This window comes from Hippopotamus amphibius, chromosome 3 (genome assembly GCF_030028045.1).
Source record: "Hippopotamus amphibius kiboko isolate mHipAmp2 chromosome 3, mHipAmp2.hap2, whole genome shotgun sequence".
Classification (NCBI taxonomy): Eukaryota; Metazoa; Chordata; class Mammalia; order Artiodactyla; family Hippopotamidae; genus Hippopotamus; species Hippopotamus amphibius.
The window spans coordinates 49,864,471-49,881,662 of record NC_080188.1 but is presented as its reverse complement, the minus strand read 5'-3'; the positions used below and the strand labels follow the sequence as shown (position 1 = coordinate 49,881,662).

Here is a 17,192-nt window from a genome sequence, read left to right as displayed (position 1 = left end):
TCTTTCTCTAATTTGTCAGGCAGAGAAAAAACTGCTATATTAGATGGTTTCTCCTCCATCACTGCTCTATTTTTACTTTTGGACTAACTATTGTCTTTTAGACTGTTTGCTGTTTTTATTTTATTCATCACCCAAATTTTCTTTTAATAAAAGCAACTGACAGTCTAAATAGGAAAAAAAAAAAAAAGCTACTGCAGTTTCTTCATAAGAACAAATCTTTCCATACTATTCATTCATTCAACAAATATTTATTGAGTGTCTACTATATTTCAGGCACTACTGTAGACGTGGGGAAAGCAGTGGAAAACAAGACAAAAATCTTCGTTCTCATGGGGTATTTATATTCTAGAAGGGAGACAGAAACAGATAATTGAAATATGTAGTATGTCAGATGGAGATAAATGCTATGGAAGAAAATAAAGGCAGAAAAGGGGACTTAAGCAATGTAGGTAATTAGGTGCATTATTAAACAGTTTCATCAGGGAAACTCTTGTCTTATTTATAATTGTGAACAATCACACTGTGACATGTTTAAATGTAAATTTTCCAAAGGTAATTCTAATTATCAGTAAAAGACTATGGCTACAGAACAGGAATTTTCAACCTTTCTCCCCACTGTGATGCATGTGACTAATGGCATTCACATGTGTCACTCACTCCTGTCAGTGAACCAGTGACCAGTGAGACTTCTTGTGTGCTATGTGTAATTCCTGGTACCTGGCTATAATTCCACCCTATTCTCTCTCACTCAGGAAAAGCAACTCAAATGTCAGTGAAAATGAGAGAGAATGTATGTTATTGGGATAGTCTTAGGTTTGATTATATGTTTAAAATACATCACTTCAAAAATTTAGTCCTTTATTGCTTGCAATATACAACTTATTTCAACACCTTTGCATGTTGAATCATTGGCATTGAGAGTAACAGTAATTGCATGTGTATAGTAACATCTAATTGGTAGCTCACAAACTTTCTACCTATTTCTAGGGAATAGACAATTATAACATTGATCTTACAAACAGGGAAGTTGAGTCAAAGGGCAAAAGTTACAGAATCAATAGTTTCAGAATAGTTGCAGATGAACACTCTTTGATGAATACTTCAACAAAAGCTGAAATTTTGGCATTAAAGTCAGCAAATACTCAGTAGACTGTATGACTGAATTTTGCTGCCTGAGGGGGCAAATTTTCCTGGCTTAAAAGTTAAATAAATCAATTGTTGTTCCATTGCTACTCAGTATTACTACTCACTGGTTCAAAACATTTCAAATGAGAAAATACCAAGAAATAATTGCATCCAGTCAAACAAAGCCCAAGGTAAAAATTCCTCGCCATAAGAATTCTTTTCAATGCAATAAACATTCATGAAATGCCCACTGTGGAATAAGCCTGTGCTATGCACTGGAGACCAAAGAGAGAATTAAGATGAGGTCTTTATTTTTTCATTGATTTAAAATTGGTCTAGTTTTTATTGATTAGTATACAGTCCAACAGTGTTAGCCTTGATATCTCCTATATGGTAGATGTATCATGAGATGATGTAATTAGATTTTGGCTTAGAAGTTTTCAGGAGGAAAAAAAATCCAGTAAAAATGAGTGTGACCCCAAATGCCTCATCCATTGGAGAGGATGAGTGAAGTGTGGGACAGGGGTTTAAGTGAGGAATCCCTTAGCCCCATACTAAGTGGAGCCTGTGAACTATGCTGGTCATCACCCACCACTGCAAGTTCTAGTTTCATCCCTAGTGAAGAGGAGTCTTGAAAATTACCTGTCTCTGTATGTTTTTAGGAATCAAATTCAATTTGATCATTTCTCATGCAAACCCAAGCCATGATGGGAAACTCCTCAGTGTGGTACCTGAGTTCCCACTGAAATGCGTTGTATCTTGGTCTACAGGGTAGATGAGGGACTCTGAGGTCCCCATCTCAATGCCTGCCTTTCAAAAGCTTACATGGACTTCTTTAGCAATTTGGCTTAGAGATATGAGTTATACTGGGATTCCTGAAGCTTAGGGCTGAGTCCACAGAACACCATTCTGTTTCTGTTCCCCTCACCCTCCAAAAAAGTAATTTAAATGACCCCTCATTCATTTTCCCTCTATTCAACAGGATGCCAGTTAAGGGTACATAAGTACTTGGAAATGCTGAGTATATCCCTTAGTCTTTATTCTAATTCTTGCAAGTTTGTTCCAGAGCATGTATAAGAGAGCTGTCTGCCAAGGTTATCGTGATTGATAAGAATTCCACCTCCCTCCCTGAAGTTAGCATAATTCTGGACTTAGTTGGCTCCCTGGTGCCAGAGAGGCACAGTAATGCAAAGTATTTTCAAATGTTGAGAGTTTGGAGAAATGCCAAATGAATGATACTCATTCTTAAGACTTAATCACTACATGTATTATGTCTATAATAGCATATTTGCACATTTTCATTTCATATCTATATTTAATGGCAGAACTTAGTTGATCAAAAAAATGTAGCCTTGTAAGAGTTATTTCATGGTTAGGCATCTTCACAGGTCTTCAATGTTCATTTCTAGAATAAGAAAAGATGCATGTTGCCCATATTATGATGAGTAATATAAAATCAGGGATTCATTCATTCTGTTAGTACTTGGCTGTTGAGTGCTTACTATGTAGAAAGCACTGAGTTGAAATTAACTGTATTTTAGAGTCTTTTTTCCTATTTACTGCTCTTCGTTTGTCATGGATGATTGAGTTGGCCGAGCTAGAGTTTATCACATTCAGATACTTTGCTGGTTTGATCAGGCTGCATTTTCTTTTTCTGTATGTAGTAATAACAGCTATATTATATCTTTTGCGTTAAGTAAACTCTTCTGAGTGCTAGTGCAATGCAAGTATTTAGAATTTTAAGTCAGACACTATCTCTAAGTTTCCTCATTTATTAACAATAAGAAGATAAACCTTAAGACTCTTTTTGCTTAGCCTTCTAGGATTTTATGATGTTAGTTTATAAATGCTGACTCTAAAGGGAAATATTTTTGGAAGCAAAGTTCTAGGGAGCCCATGGTAAAATTAAGTAGGTGAACTTTATCTTCTGTACTTCAGTTCCTCTGACATTTCTCTCTCTGTTTTTAGCACCCATACCTCCTACAAAGGCCGCAAAATCCCTACCCTAAACGGGAAGTGTGAGGAGGACAACTCACAGTTCTGCTACTCAGTAGCTATATAACCTTGGGTAAGTTATTTATCCTCCAGGCCTGAGATTCCTCATTTATAAAATAGGGATTATCACAGTATATTCCTCATATAGTCATTGTGGAGATTAAATATCGAATGTGAAGTACCTAGCACATGTGCATGTACACATTAAAGATGAACAAAAAGTTGGTAGCTTTTTATTTTGCTAAGTAAAGACATTAAGGAAAAAACACAACCTTCATCTACTATCACAATCACTTCATAAAAGAAATGACATGGTACCATCCAAAAAGGAGAAGATGATCTTAGAATTTACAATTTTAATTTTAAAAGTTACTACATTATCCTTGGTTCACCATAAATTAATGAAAACTTCACCTTGAACCAACTTCAATCTGCAGACCTGTGTTTGGAAACCTCTACGATGACTTTCCAATTGTCTTATTCATAGAAAATTACCTACCGTGGTCTCATCCTTTGAAGCCCAGTTCTCTTTTTTAACATTACAGCTCACTGGTCTACAGTGAATGCTGATGGATAAATGTACTCATCTTTTCAAGAATATATTTATATTCTAATATAGAGGGCTTTTTTCAAATTACTGATAGTAATGGTGAGAGTTTCAGACCAGTTGGCAATGCTAGGGGAAGACAATGCAGGTGCAGGTACCCCTTTCAGCATCCCGGAAGTCCACCTGCTTTATACATGTATATGACTGGTCCTGTACCCAACCTTCCTTATGTTGAGGAAAGTTAGACCTGCCACAGATAGGCTGGGCCTTTGTGTTATTTCCTCAGCAGCACCTGCAGGCCACACTTTAACTATTATTGTAAATGGTCAGAAAGTTTTCCTGATTATATTTCAATTTATGCCACTTTTCCTGATCAAAGCTTATCATCCTTAGTAGATCTTTGATCTATCATGACCTTGATGGGAAAAGAACTTATTTGGGGGTAGGTTTCTTCCAAGGATTAACATGAATGCAGCACATCATGCCCCAAACGCTGGCCACTCGAGGTCATAAATGATGGACTTCTTCAGGAACAGAGGCAGCAGCTCTAATGCAACAAGACTGGATTTCATTTCAGGTTTCATAAGGGTAAATGACCGTATAGCCTATAGTGCACTACAGTACAATAGTGAAGAGTATGGGTCTGGGGTCGGAAGACATGGATTCAAACCTGAGGTTAGACACTTATCAGCTGTGGAAAGTAGTTAATCTCTCTAAATTTCAGTTTCCGGAAAATGGGTTAAGAATAGTACTGACATCACACGCCTGCTAGGAGGATTGAACAAGTTAACTCATGTGAAACGTTTCAGCACAGTTCCTGCCCACGGTGAGCGCTCGGTTAATGTTAGCTCTGTATTATTATATGCACTGTAACAGGATGTGCCCACTTTACTGCCGGCCTCATTAACCACTCAGACTAAGTATATTTGCTGTTTTAGTCAGAACATACTCTGAAATCACAAAATATGCAAACTCAGGTCCAAATCTGAGCAAATGCAAGGCATATCTTGGAGTTCCCCTTTTAATAGGTTCCACCAAAATATCCCAGCCTTTACTGAACTTTATTTTACTTCCTCAAATCACCTCTCACTTCTCTTTTGTTGCTAATATCAGCCCAGTTTCACTCAGATTGTTTCTAAGAGAGGACTTTCTTTGTTGTTGTTTTTGATTTGGGGTATTGGGATTGACAGCACCTTCTTTCAACATGAGCAAACATTACTTGTGTTGTCTAGTGGGTAGAATATCTCAATCCACATTGTTTCTCAAGAGAGATGCTCAACGAGTTTGTCTTGAGTGGTCAGATTTTATAATTGCAGCCAATTTTCAATTATCCACATAAAAAGGTTGTTGGTACAGATAACAGAAAATTACAGATTCTAAAATTGTAGTTTATCATCCAGCAGAGTTGAGCCAAACTTCTGTATATACCCAGTGGCAATGCCAACTGGGTTAAAGGAATTTAGTCTCCCTATAATCTCCTTGAAACCCTATTCTTTGATATGGATACTTGACATATTCTCAATCTTATGTAATAGCTGAGAAATTACAGCTTTGAGTCCTTTCTTCCAATGAGATTGTGGCTCTTATATTCCTGTAAAATAGAAGTTCCAGAGCTAGCTCTGTCATAGGTCTGGGCCCATCTAAGGTAGAGTGTCAACCATGTGGCCAAGTCACGCTTGTGGCCAAGCCACGATGTATAGGATTAATCATACCCCAGAGAGTGATCATCACGCGTCTGGCCTGCTGCATCTTCCTAGAGCTAGCTTCAGTACACAAATAGGGGGAAAGTGCGGCCTGAGGTGGCCCATTTCAACAGGGGAACATTGAGATTCTTAGACATATCTTCTTCACATCATCTGCTCTAGCTTTCACCACTGATTTTATCCCCTGGGGCCATACAGGACAAATTTATTCTCCTTCTTTGAATATTTGGAGAAAGCTATTACTTCCTGCCTGGCATTGCCATTAAGAACTCTGTGACCTTGGCCAAATTCCTTCATCCCTCTGAGCGTTTCTTTTTTTTTGTTGTTGTTAATTCTAGAAAGGAAGCAATTGGATTAGGTGATCTTTAAGAGATCCTTTAATTTCAATATTATATAATTCTATGAAAAATCTCTTTTGATGCCATTATAGGATGGTTTATTAACTGTATACTATATCCTATATGGTACAATGAACTTACCATACATAATATCAAATTTCTCATAATAATCCTATGGGGCAATTATTGTTTTTATTTATAAGTGAGGAAACAAAGGATTGAAGAGATTAACCATGTTCTGAATTTCTGATGCTAGCCCTCTGCTCTAAGATAGGTTTCATCTCCATCTTATATTTTCTAGAGAAATTAACTTTAAAATCTCTGAGCTTAGTTGTCTGTCAAGTGGGTTTGACAATAAAACCAAGTTGACCTTCAAGTCAGCAGATAATATATCGTGTTCTGTGGTCATTGCCATGAGATGTTGCGAGGCTGCATCTCAGGGGTTCATTTTTGGAGGACTGGATCTAGGCTCATCAAAGCGGGATAAATGTTTCAAAGTTGATAAGAAATCAGCACCAGCATTCTCACCAGTACCTTAAAAAAACTAAAGATGTTGTTATACAAAAACAATCAATCCTCCAGCATTCGATCACTAGGGCCTGCTGTCTGCCAGGCATTGGTTAGTCACTTTTACTTAAAATTTCTCATTTATCTCTCATCAGAACTCTGTGGAACACCAGTTAGTGCATGCATAATTATCCTTTTACATAAGATGAGATTGACACTAATAGTGGGTAAATGACTTGTTCAACCAGTAAATAGAAGATCAAGATTATAACCAAGGCCTTTGGGCTCCAAGTTCCAGATCTTTCCACTCTGCCAGTATTTCCGAAAGTGTGCTTCCGTCCACATTCTTTCCCCAAAGTGCAAAAAAGGATGCTGCAGTCAACTGTTTGATTCAGCACACCGTGGGATCCCCTAGAGGTTCATAGAGCTCAGCACATTCAAGTTTCCCAGAAAATTCTGGAAAGGAAATGTGTTTAACAATTTCCTTCCTAAATTTTCCTAAACTTATTTGCAAAGGCATTTTTTAATTCAGTTAACACATGTCAATATCATGAGGTATTCAAATCCTGTATACCTCTTTGAGAAATCCTGTACCACACCAGCCAGTGTTAGAAAGTAATTTCTATAGAAAAGAATTGTCATTCATAAACTATCCTATCTCTTCATGTTAAAAAAATTTTCCCATGAGTTAACTGCTAGATCTTGTAAGACCATAGCCAGGTGGTTATAGCAATTCAACGAACTTCCTGGCTCTTTACCTAAGAGAATAGAATGTTGCTGTAGAGTTGTATAGATGAGAATACCAAATGAGAATACAAAAAAAAGTATATAAACAAGTATTACATATTCTTAGTACATATTCTACATTCTGAAGGAGTTTATGTGTGAAACATACCACTTACCCTTTTCTCAAATTCCTGCTGTTTGACATGCTTTACATTTTTATTCTAATTGGAATGAAACAAACTGATTTTTTTTTGAGATATTACAGAGAATTTTGTGATTGTCTGAATCCATTAATGATGCCTGGCATGTTTTTAAAACTAGGATTGGAAATCATCGGCTATGGTAATTAAGTTGGGTTTGGCTATGAAATTAATTACTAAATTCAACTGTTTGGTCCATTGCTTATTTTTAAGATCTGTCTGCCAATTCACACTGGTTCTGTGGCAGATTTTAAATTTTTGAAAAGTAGTTTTTTACTTGATAATTATGGGTCAAAAGCAATCTTAGATATTTCTCAATGAAGGTCATTGTTTAGGTAGTGAAATAGAACTTTCAGATGATGACATCCAGAGAGGCAAAACTGGGGATGTGCATTTTATTAAAAGAAACTGGAAAATAAAAGGGAGAAATGCAAAGTAATTAATTGCTAGAATGCAGGTAAGTATCTCTTGCTATTTGTCATTTGTGTATGCTAATCAAGTTACCTATTGCTGTATTACACAGTACACCAAAACTTAGTGGATTAAAAAAACAAAGCGTTTATTATATCTCACAATTTTGTGAGTCAGGAATTTGGAAAGGGTTTAGCTGGGTGATTCTTCTGCTCAACACACTGGCAACTGAATGGCTCCTGAGGGTCCAAGATGGCTTTGCCTACATGGCTGATGCCTTGATGGGATGGCTGCAGGGCAGGGCTCAGCTGGGCCTTTATCTCTCTTCATGTGGTCTTAGGGCCTCTCTATGTCCCAAGGTAGTTGGACCTCCTACTCTCCAGCAGGGTAGTTGGACTTCTTACTCAGCTGTTCAGGGCTCCATAAGTGTTACAAGAGACAGAAAATGAAAATGGTGGGCTCCTAAGGCCTGGGCCTGAAAACTGAGAAAGGGGGCTTCCACTGTACTCTATTCGTCAGAGAATCTGAGAGAGTATGGAGCCCAGCTCTCAGTGAAAGTATCAAAGGATTTGTGGCCATCATTAATCTGCAACAAAGACAAAATTCTTTGGCAGAAAGGTTTGTGTAATAAAGGAAAAAGAATGCAAACTCTCTTCTGAACTTTTGAGCCCTTTGATACTTAAGTCCTTTTATTAATAAAGCCAAAGTGATACTACAATCTGACACAGCTATATTAAGTTGTTTTATAAAAGAACTGTATATTAGTTCTGACTTTACATTTGACCATTTCTTTTGCCATCTTAGGCCTCTTGCAAGCATTTTCAAGTCATTCTGTCACTCCTTTGCTATTTGCTCTTACTAGCTGTGATAGCTAATGTTTGAAAGTTATCTCCAAATAAGCACCAAAATAATCAATAAGGTGCAACAAACCTGCCAATACTAATAATCAGTGATCAAGATGCTAATAGCTGCTCTTCACTGTCATGGTAGAGCTGTACCTTTTCACTGGGCAGAGCTCTGTTTTTGCTTTGGAGGTCTATCATTGTTCCTATCTATGAAGCTTTATAAGCTCTAAAGTAATTTAGAAGAGTTTCAGTATTGAGTTTTATTTGGGTGAGGCAAAGGGCACCCTGTGGAGACCCTTTCACCTTCAGCCCTTTTCTTTGACTTGTCCTTTCTATGGCCCTTTCTTAGAACATTAAGGGCTCGTGCAATCGCTCTCACTCAACAGATGTTTAATAAAAATTATATCTTAATGCAAAGAATGATTTCACTTCATATAAACAAAGATTTCATTTCAGGGATAATTCTATAAACATTCCTTGGTGTATTTTTTCTTTATAATCAAACAGTAAGATGGAGCAAGAGTTGGCAGACTGAGGGTCTGCCTGAGGGTACAGCCTGAGGGTCCAATCCAGCCAGCTATTTTTGTAAATAAAGTTTTATTGGTACACAGTCAAACTCATCTACTTACATGTCTATTACTGTTTTCATACTACAAGGGCAGAGTTGAATGACTGTGCCAGAGACCATATGGCTGGCAAGTCCTAAAATATTTACTATCTGGTCCTTTATAGAAAACATTGTTGATGCCTGTGATAGTGTAATTCCTTTGGAATTTTCTTAGGAAAGTAATTTGGTTTTGTTTGTTTTAAATATACTGATTTTATTGTGGGTTACGAAAGACTGAACAAATCATAGCTTTTAAGTCTCATGGATAAATAGACAAACATACTTTAATAAAACATTGAACTTGCAGAGATAAAAGAGCCCTCCACTGTACTGTGTTGCAACTCACTTCTTTTGCTGCTGATCTGACTTTTGTAATTTACTGAGTAACTTGAAACAAAGGCAGCCTCAGAGCTACGGCACATGAGTGTGCAGGAACAAATGAGTCAACAGGGAAGTTATGGACATAGTGGCCCAAATTCTTGTCAATTTAGTCCCTCTCTCCTGCTTTTGAAGACTTGGTTCTGACTCATAATTGAGCATAAAGGAAACTCTGGGGAAATCTCTGGACTGTTTAGAAGGAAATATATGTACTTCTTCATCTCCTGCACTTGTTAGATTATGCTCTGTATACATATGAAGACGGGTGGTTGATAATACCCAGCATTAGCTAGGGCATTGGCAAACAAGCCTTATTATCAAACAAGCCTTATTTGTGAGAGTATAATTTATTTCATTGTTTCTGAAAGGTTAGATGTTTATCTTTGAATTCCAGTGCTAATATTCCCTAATGAGATAATGGAAAAAAGATATACAAATTTATTTACAAAGATATTTATTGCAGCTGTATTTATAATAACAAAACATTGACAACAATTTATATATCAATCATAAGAGATTAAATGCAGTAGAATAAAGGAAGATTGTGTATAATATTGAGGGGGAAAACAAATGACAAAATGATGCATACAATTGTAACCCAATTTTGTGTAAACATACATAAAATTTATGCACAGAAAAATCCAAAAGACATACAATAAGAACATAATGATGATTATATTTGAACAATGACTTTATGGATAATTTTATTTTGTACTTTGGATTTTTTCATGTTTTACAAAATTTCCATAATAAGCATGTATTACTTTTGTGATTAAATAAAATAACAACAGATATTTATTTAAAAGGCCATATTAAGGATTTTAAAATATCCTCAATTAGTCAACTATTTGTCTCACCTATGTGATTAAAAAGAAAAATAAAGAAGCTTTTATTGATTTTTATGAAATTTACTTTGTTGGCTGAATTCATGTAATTAAATGGGTATTTGTAATTATGTAGGCTTAGTCATGGATTTTAATTTCTCTGTGTCTCCTAAAAATTGGTACAGATTTTGAGATGGGGTCTATTCAATACCTCTTTCCTAAATGCACACATTTTTTTTTCAGTTAAAACAGAAAATAATTCTCCAGAACTAAAAATTTAGCCACATCATTTCATTTCCTAATAAGAATTTCTGTCAATATTTATATTATTTAAATTCTCATGATACTCCATTATATTCAAGGAAAGCATGATTTTCAAAGAAAAGTATGAAGATTAAAGACCGAAGAACAGCCTCTAAAAATTTAATATGTATTTTCTCTTGAGTGTTATGCTTATAAAAGATGGTGCCACAGCAATTGTTTGCTGAAATCTAAGAAAGGGCCGGCTTCCCTCAAAAGATGAATCAAGTCAGTTACAGTAAAGAGTTTAGTCCTACAGCCTCTTCTGCTACCTGGCCTTACAGCTGATGCTGCAGGAAAAGACTAGTCCACAAAATGCAACTGTGTGGGGCCCAAAGCACCTTCCTGCTCTCTACGACTACGACCAAGATCAATTTGTGTCTTGCAGGTACTGAGCAGCCCTGGAATATATTTGGCTTTCGGGCAGTGGTAGCTTGGAAACTTCATATTCTATTTCCCTCTTTTGAGTCACTTAGCTCTCCCTTCAACCACTCCTGATCAGATTGTTTAGAATATAAACAAACATTTTCCATTAATCTCGCTACAGAATTGATTTCTTTCTAATGGAAGGCTCACAGAAGCTGTGTGAAATCAAAATGTAAGCAAAGGAATCTTCTAGCAACTGTGAAAGAAAATGGAATATTTTCAACAACAGGTGGTAAAGCAGATTGCTTTATGGGAAGAATTAATATTCATTAGGAAAGCGGTAATCTTAGCTTTGGGCCTAAAGGTAACCAAGAATATTGTGCATAAATGCAAAGTTTTCTATACTCCCAGTCCTGCTAGAAGGCCAAACGAAACTTTTAGACTTTATAGTAGAACTTGCCAAAAATTATGCCAAGAATCTCAAATTTGGGCTGTGTGGCTTGTTTTAACTGAAGCTCTTCTTTTTTTTTTTCTTTTTTTTCATCTGCATTGAGAAAAATGAAGCTGTAATTATACCAGCTGTTGGTCTGTGTTGGAATAGATTTGAAATAAATGTTGATAGGTACAATGTTTTAAAACTTACATTTTTTTAAAGACCACATTTCAAAGCTTTTCACAAATGTTACATATGACCTTATGAGATTCTCTTGTATTTCAAGACATTTTTATTTTCATTTATATTACATGCAGTAAGACTCTCACAAAGGAAACAAAATATTACTGTAAATGTTCAAGGTGAAAGAGCAAGTATTTGCCATTTAATTTCAATATATGCAGTTACTTCTTCAGCGTTTTTGCCACTTTATACGCTTTGAACAAATACATACTAACCGCGCATTTGGCTTCCAATGCGTGGAAATGGGGAGAAGGAGGTTTCCTCGACAAAGATCCATTCTTAATTGTTTCACATTAACATAGTGTCATCACATTTGAGCTTTCCAGTTAATTGTGGTTAACTCAAGAAACGAGATCTTTTGAGTGTGAAATTTACCGTTTCAAATCCTTGGGTTAATGCCTTACTACAACACCTCTTTGTCACCCAGTAGCTTCTTCAGTAAGAACTGTCTGATGGTGATGATGTTGGAAATGGTCCTCCCTGGATGGAATGTCAGGCATGCTGTTTGTATGTATTGTCTGATACTGACTTCTGTCTGGTCGCATCTAGTTCGTTATTAATGGGACCTTCACTTTTTGATTAACCACAAAAATTTTAAGATCATGAGAAACAGGTACTTTGTAAATGCCGGGTTTCTTTTTCCCGAAAGATTCTAAACTTTTCTTTCTCTCTCTCTCATTTTCATGTCTGACATGTCATCAAATCTCTGATCACTGGAAAACATCATAGATAGAAAAAAAACAGGCTTTCGAGTTAGACACCTGAAATTTCAATTCTTAGCTCTGCTATTTTTGTCTATTTGTGCTATAGTCTGAATGTTTGTGTTTCCCCAAAATGCATACGTTGAAATCCTCACCACCAGGGTGATGGTATTAGGAGATGGGAGTCTTTGAGAGGTGGTTATGTCAGAGAGCAGAGCCCTCATAAATGGGATCAGTACCTTTATCCCATCAGGGAGGCCACAGAGAGATCTCTCACCCTTTCCACCCTATGAGTTTATAGCAGAAGGGCAGCCATCTAGGAAGTGGGCTCTTGCCAAGCCTCCAGAACCGTGAGCAATAAATGTTTGTTGTTTGTAAGCTAGCCAGCTTATGGTGTTATAGCAATCTGAACAAACTAATATAGTCTGTGTTTAGCAAGAGATTTGGGCTACAGAATCTTCAGATTTGGGCTACATGTGAGAGAGCAGTTAGGTAGTTAGGGCAATTAGAAGAATTGCTTTTGGTGATTACTGCCCCGGGTCTCAGGCTGGGTCAAAAATCTATGATCGCAAGTATTTTCTAGATGGCATTTGTCCTTTTTAGTAAGAAAACGCCTTTCAACTTGGGAAGATTTAAATTTAAGTTTAGAAAGGTTTCAAATAATCCGAATCATGCCATGAATATTTTTGTATTAAAAAGGAACGTGTGCACATTTAGCACTCTTTTTGAATAACCAGCCTCTAAATGTCCATGCCTATCTGTTAGCAGTGTCACGTTATTAATACTTCTTGGGGAAAATTTTCCTAATTAATTGAATTAATTAGAATATAGTGTACAGAGTCTTTTCTTTTCCCCTGAAAATTGAAACATATTTTCACCGAGATTTATTTATTCGTCCATTTACATATGCAACAAATATTCACCGAGCCCCTAAAAAGCATTAGATGTTCTAAATGCCTTGCTGGGAGCACAGGAGCAAATACACTAGATGAGGTTGCTGCTTTTGTGGAGTTTACATTCTAGTGGAATTAGACAACAGGCAGATAAGAACATTGCAGAGAATGATAAGTGCTCTAAAGAAAATAAAAAGTTAATTGGATAGAGAGTGATTAGGGGGAGTTTAATTTACAGGGAGATGGGGACAGCCTAATCTTATTGCAGAGTCTTCTTGCTGTGAAGAGGGAGAAGTAGCGTTTCCACAAGCCATAGTTTCCTAATGTATCTTTATCATTTCAGCTTAAAGGCTTTAAGATATTTTAAACTTTTAATGCAGACATGCAAATAATTCAAAATATATGTTTCCTTGATAGTTTGTACACTAAATCTGACTGTGAAATATTCTACCTTTGGTCCATATTCCCCAACTAGAAGGATCACTTAAACTTTCTCTTTCCTACGTTTTAAGTCGTCTGATTAGTTTGTAATTTTCACAGTTGTTCTTTAGGTGTTTTTGGAAACCACCTTAACAGTGACTTATGTTGTCAACAGTGACAGGAAAGACAAAAAATCATCAGCAAAGTGTCAATTTGTCTCTTCTGTATTACCATTTTTTAAAAAGCCTTTGAATTTCTATATCTGAAAAACCACCTTCTTGAAGAGAAATGAATGATAACTTTCTGTCAGTTGTGAGATAATTTAGAAATGATTCTTTCCTGCTGCTGTTTTATAAAACTTTCGGGAACTAACAGATGTGCCTCTGTTGTAGCTCCAAAAACTATTCTATTTTCTTCTGAAGAATAAGAAAAGGATATAGAATAGCGAACCAAATGTGATGAATGGACTTATAACTTTTTTCCAATGACAATAAAATATTCACACACCAGATGACAACTTAACTTTTCTTCCTCTTTCAAATCATACAGTCCTATCACTTGGGAATTGCATCTAGAGCTATTTCAGACACATATGTTGCTTTAGAACAATAATTTTAAAAAAGCCCTAACAACTTGCTTGCTATACTGGATAAGTTAAAATCAATCTGACTCCCTTCCAAGCCTTGGGAAGGAGGAGGATTTCTCATATTAATTCTCCCTCGCTCTCCTGGAAGGTCTGTGAGCTGAGTGGTAGCACCAGTATGTGCATCTCAGTGATATTTGAATGCAGAGTTCTAGAACAAATATTGGAAAGAGGGAACTAAGGCCAAGATTCAACAAGGCTGAGGAAATTTTGAGGAGATAACCATTTAGTTTACGTGACTTTAAGGCATTTAATCTTTTAAAATTACATCCAGATGAAGGTTAAGATGCTTTTGGCTACAATAATAGAAATCATGACCAGAAATGGCTTAATTGATAACATTTCCTTTCTCATACAACAAAGAGTCCAGAGGTAGGGCAGGATCCAAGTTTGGCTGATGTGGCTCAATGATATCATCGAATGTTTAGATTCTTTGCATCCTTCTGCTTTGCCGTCTTCAGGAGTAGCTATATCCCTTTGTTTTTCTCTTTGCTGGAAGATGGCTGTCCATGGTCATTGGGCTACAAATGTTCTCCTATGTGTCCAGAAGAAAAGAAACCCTATCCCCTAACCAATCAGATTTTGGGTTAAGTATACATCCCAAACCAATTACAGTTGCCTGGGAAAGGCTGTGCACAGATTGCTCTAAGCTTTAGACCAATCATGATAAGGAGGTGGGAATGGAATCACGTTTCTTGAAAGCACATAGCTGTATGGGAAAGAAGTTATTAAAGGAGTCAATGGGGAGTGGTGTTGGGTAGGCAATCAATATTATTCTCTATTTCAAGATACTAAGACAGTTTAAGAGGGAGATCACAAGGCAGCAGCTTTTGAAACAATCAGAACAAGAAGTATTCAAAATTAGAAAGAAGTCTGACCACAAACAACAGACCAATGACCTTTACATCATTCCTTGTTCAGAATCAAAAACTGGTTCTGAGAAGCGGCGGACAGCTGCCCAGACCACACACCTCTTACCCCACCAGCTATGTAAATCCCACAACTCCCCCATGTCTGCCTCAAACTTCTCATTCCAGTCACCCTAGGCCCTTTGCCAAAAAACAAACTCTTCTCTCTCACTGTTATCCGCAGCCTACTACATCCTTCTTTCTTTTGATCCTTTAATTATAAAACAATCCTCCTACAACCTTTATCTCTTCCCCAAATGCTTTCTTTCCACTTCTTTGCAATCTGAGGTCTTTGAAGAGGAGCCCACTTTTGTTCACTGTGTATGTGTGTCTGTGTCTGTGTGTCTGTTTACATGGCTGTGAAGGTTTTGAAAGGGATATGAGTACCATCCCTTCTGCACACCCTACCTTCTAACCCTCCCCACTCTTGGCCCCTTGATTTGGGCATACCTACAGCTTTACCAACTTGAGTCAACCTAAACCCCATCTCACTATCAAATCAAAGGAATTAAATAGTAAGGAAACAATAAGGTGTAATTGGAGATGCAGACCTAGGGAAGGCTTCACAGAGGAGGTGATGCTTAAACTGACAGTGTACAACCTAGGAAGAGAAAACAGCCTGTGTTGAAGAAATCTATATAATATGGTTAGGTCGTTAGGTAAGGGATGAGAGGTGAGGCTGGACAAAAAAGTGGGGGCCATCTCTGGTGGTTTTTCAATCCAGGCATCTCTATATTAATTCTGATTCAACTTGTCTGGGATGCGGCCGAGGCTCAGCTATGTTTAAAAGCTCCCCAGATGGTTCCAATACATAAACGGCTCGTGAACCACTGCTACAAGGAGACATTAAAGTGTTTTAAGCAAGATAATAAGAGAAATTTGGGTGGGACAGCCTGAAGAGAAACTGTTTAAAATGGGAAGGGAAGCTTGAAAGTGCTATGGGAGTTGGAAGGCAGAAGTGTCTGGAGCCCAAGAACGAGGGAATGGCGATCAGTGTCAACTTTCCAGACCTGGCAGGACTGGACCTGAAAAGAGACTATTGGACTTTTCTTATTAGCATTATTTATAAGAGTAACTTCAAAGTACTCAGATCAGGATCATCTGGATTAAGTGGTAATAGACCATAAAGGAGGCAGGATATTTGGCTGTGAAGAGATGATCTCTGTAGAAAACGTGGGGGCATTTATAATTTAGTGCAGAAGTGACGTGAGGTGTTTATATGTTGAGAAGAGTGAATCTGTTTTGCCAACAGCATGGGTGAATGTGATTTATGTGTTTTATATTACAGTAAACCCAATATGAATGGATCTTATGACATGATCACCAGTATTACACATATGGGAAGAGGACATCAACACTCTTTCCACTGTGCTAAGAGGGTACTATCCTCGTAACAAGTTGGTTGTGGCCCTTTCCTGTTCAGCACTGGTCAGATCGTACCCAGAGAACTGTATACCACTGTGGGTGTCATTCTTTCACACCTTTTAGGAGGTTTATCAACCAACTGCGAGCCATTTAGAGGAGAGTGGCCAATACATGAGAGGGAATCAAAACCACATCATGTGATGTATCGCCGAAAAAAGTGGGAATGTTTCGCCTGGGAAAATAAGGATTTGAGAGGACACAGTATTTTATGTATTTGAAGTTCTTGACAGGGAAAATGAAGGAAACATTCCATAAATGCTTGGGAGACCATTCTTAGTCTGTCACCAGAGCAAATGTATTCTGGGGGGTCTAGAAAAATAGGAAGAGCTTTTCCCCTAGTCTGAATAGGAATGACTTAATGGAATAGAGAGGCAATGACCTTCTTGAGAGAAGCCAAATTGGTTGGTTTATATCATAGGGAAAGTATGTGCGGAGCAAGAGAATTAGTGTCCAATGACCAGGAGACTAGAGAGCAGTAGATCAAGGAAAAGCACCCCTCCTAAGCTTAGAAGGCAATGTGGTTGCTTTAAGCAACTGAAATAGGAACAGTACAAATCTGAGAGGAAATCATAATACTGATATTAGGTAAAAACTGAGAATATAGACTTTATGACCTTATTCCTCGATATCTAGAGATATCTATAGCTCTATATA

General features: G+C 37.1%; 1 long non-coding RNA gene across 1 annotated transcript in view; it reads right to left on the bottom strand.

Annotated features, from left to right (window-relative positions):
• Positions 1-11,390: 11,390 nt before the first annotated feature.
• Positions 11,391-17,192, bottom strand: part of LOC130848133 (uncharacterized) — a 28,419-nt gene continuing 22,617 nt past the window's right edge. Inside the window, exon 4 of the long non-coding RNA XR_009052538.1 lies at positions 11,391-14,914. This is a non-coding gene — a long non-coding RNA (uncharacterized LOC130848133). The remainder of the gene's footprint in view (positions 14,915-17,192) is intronic.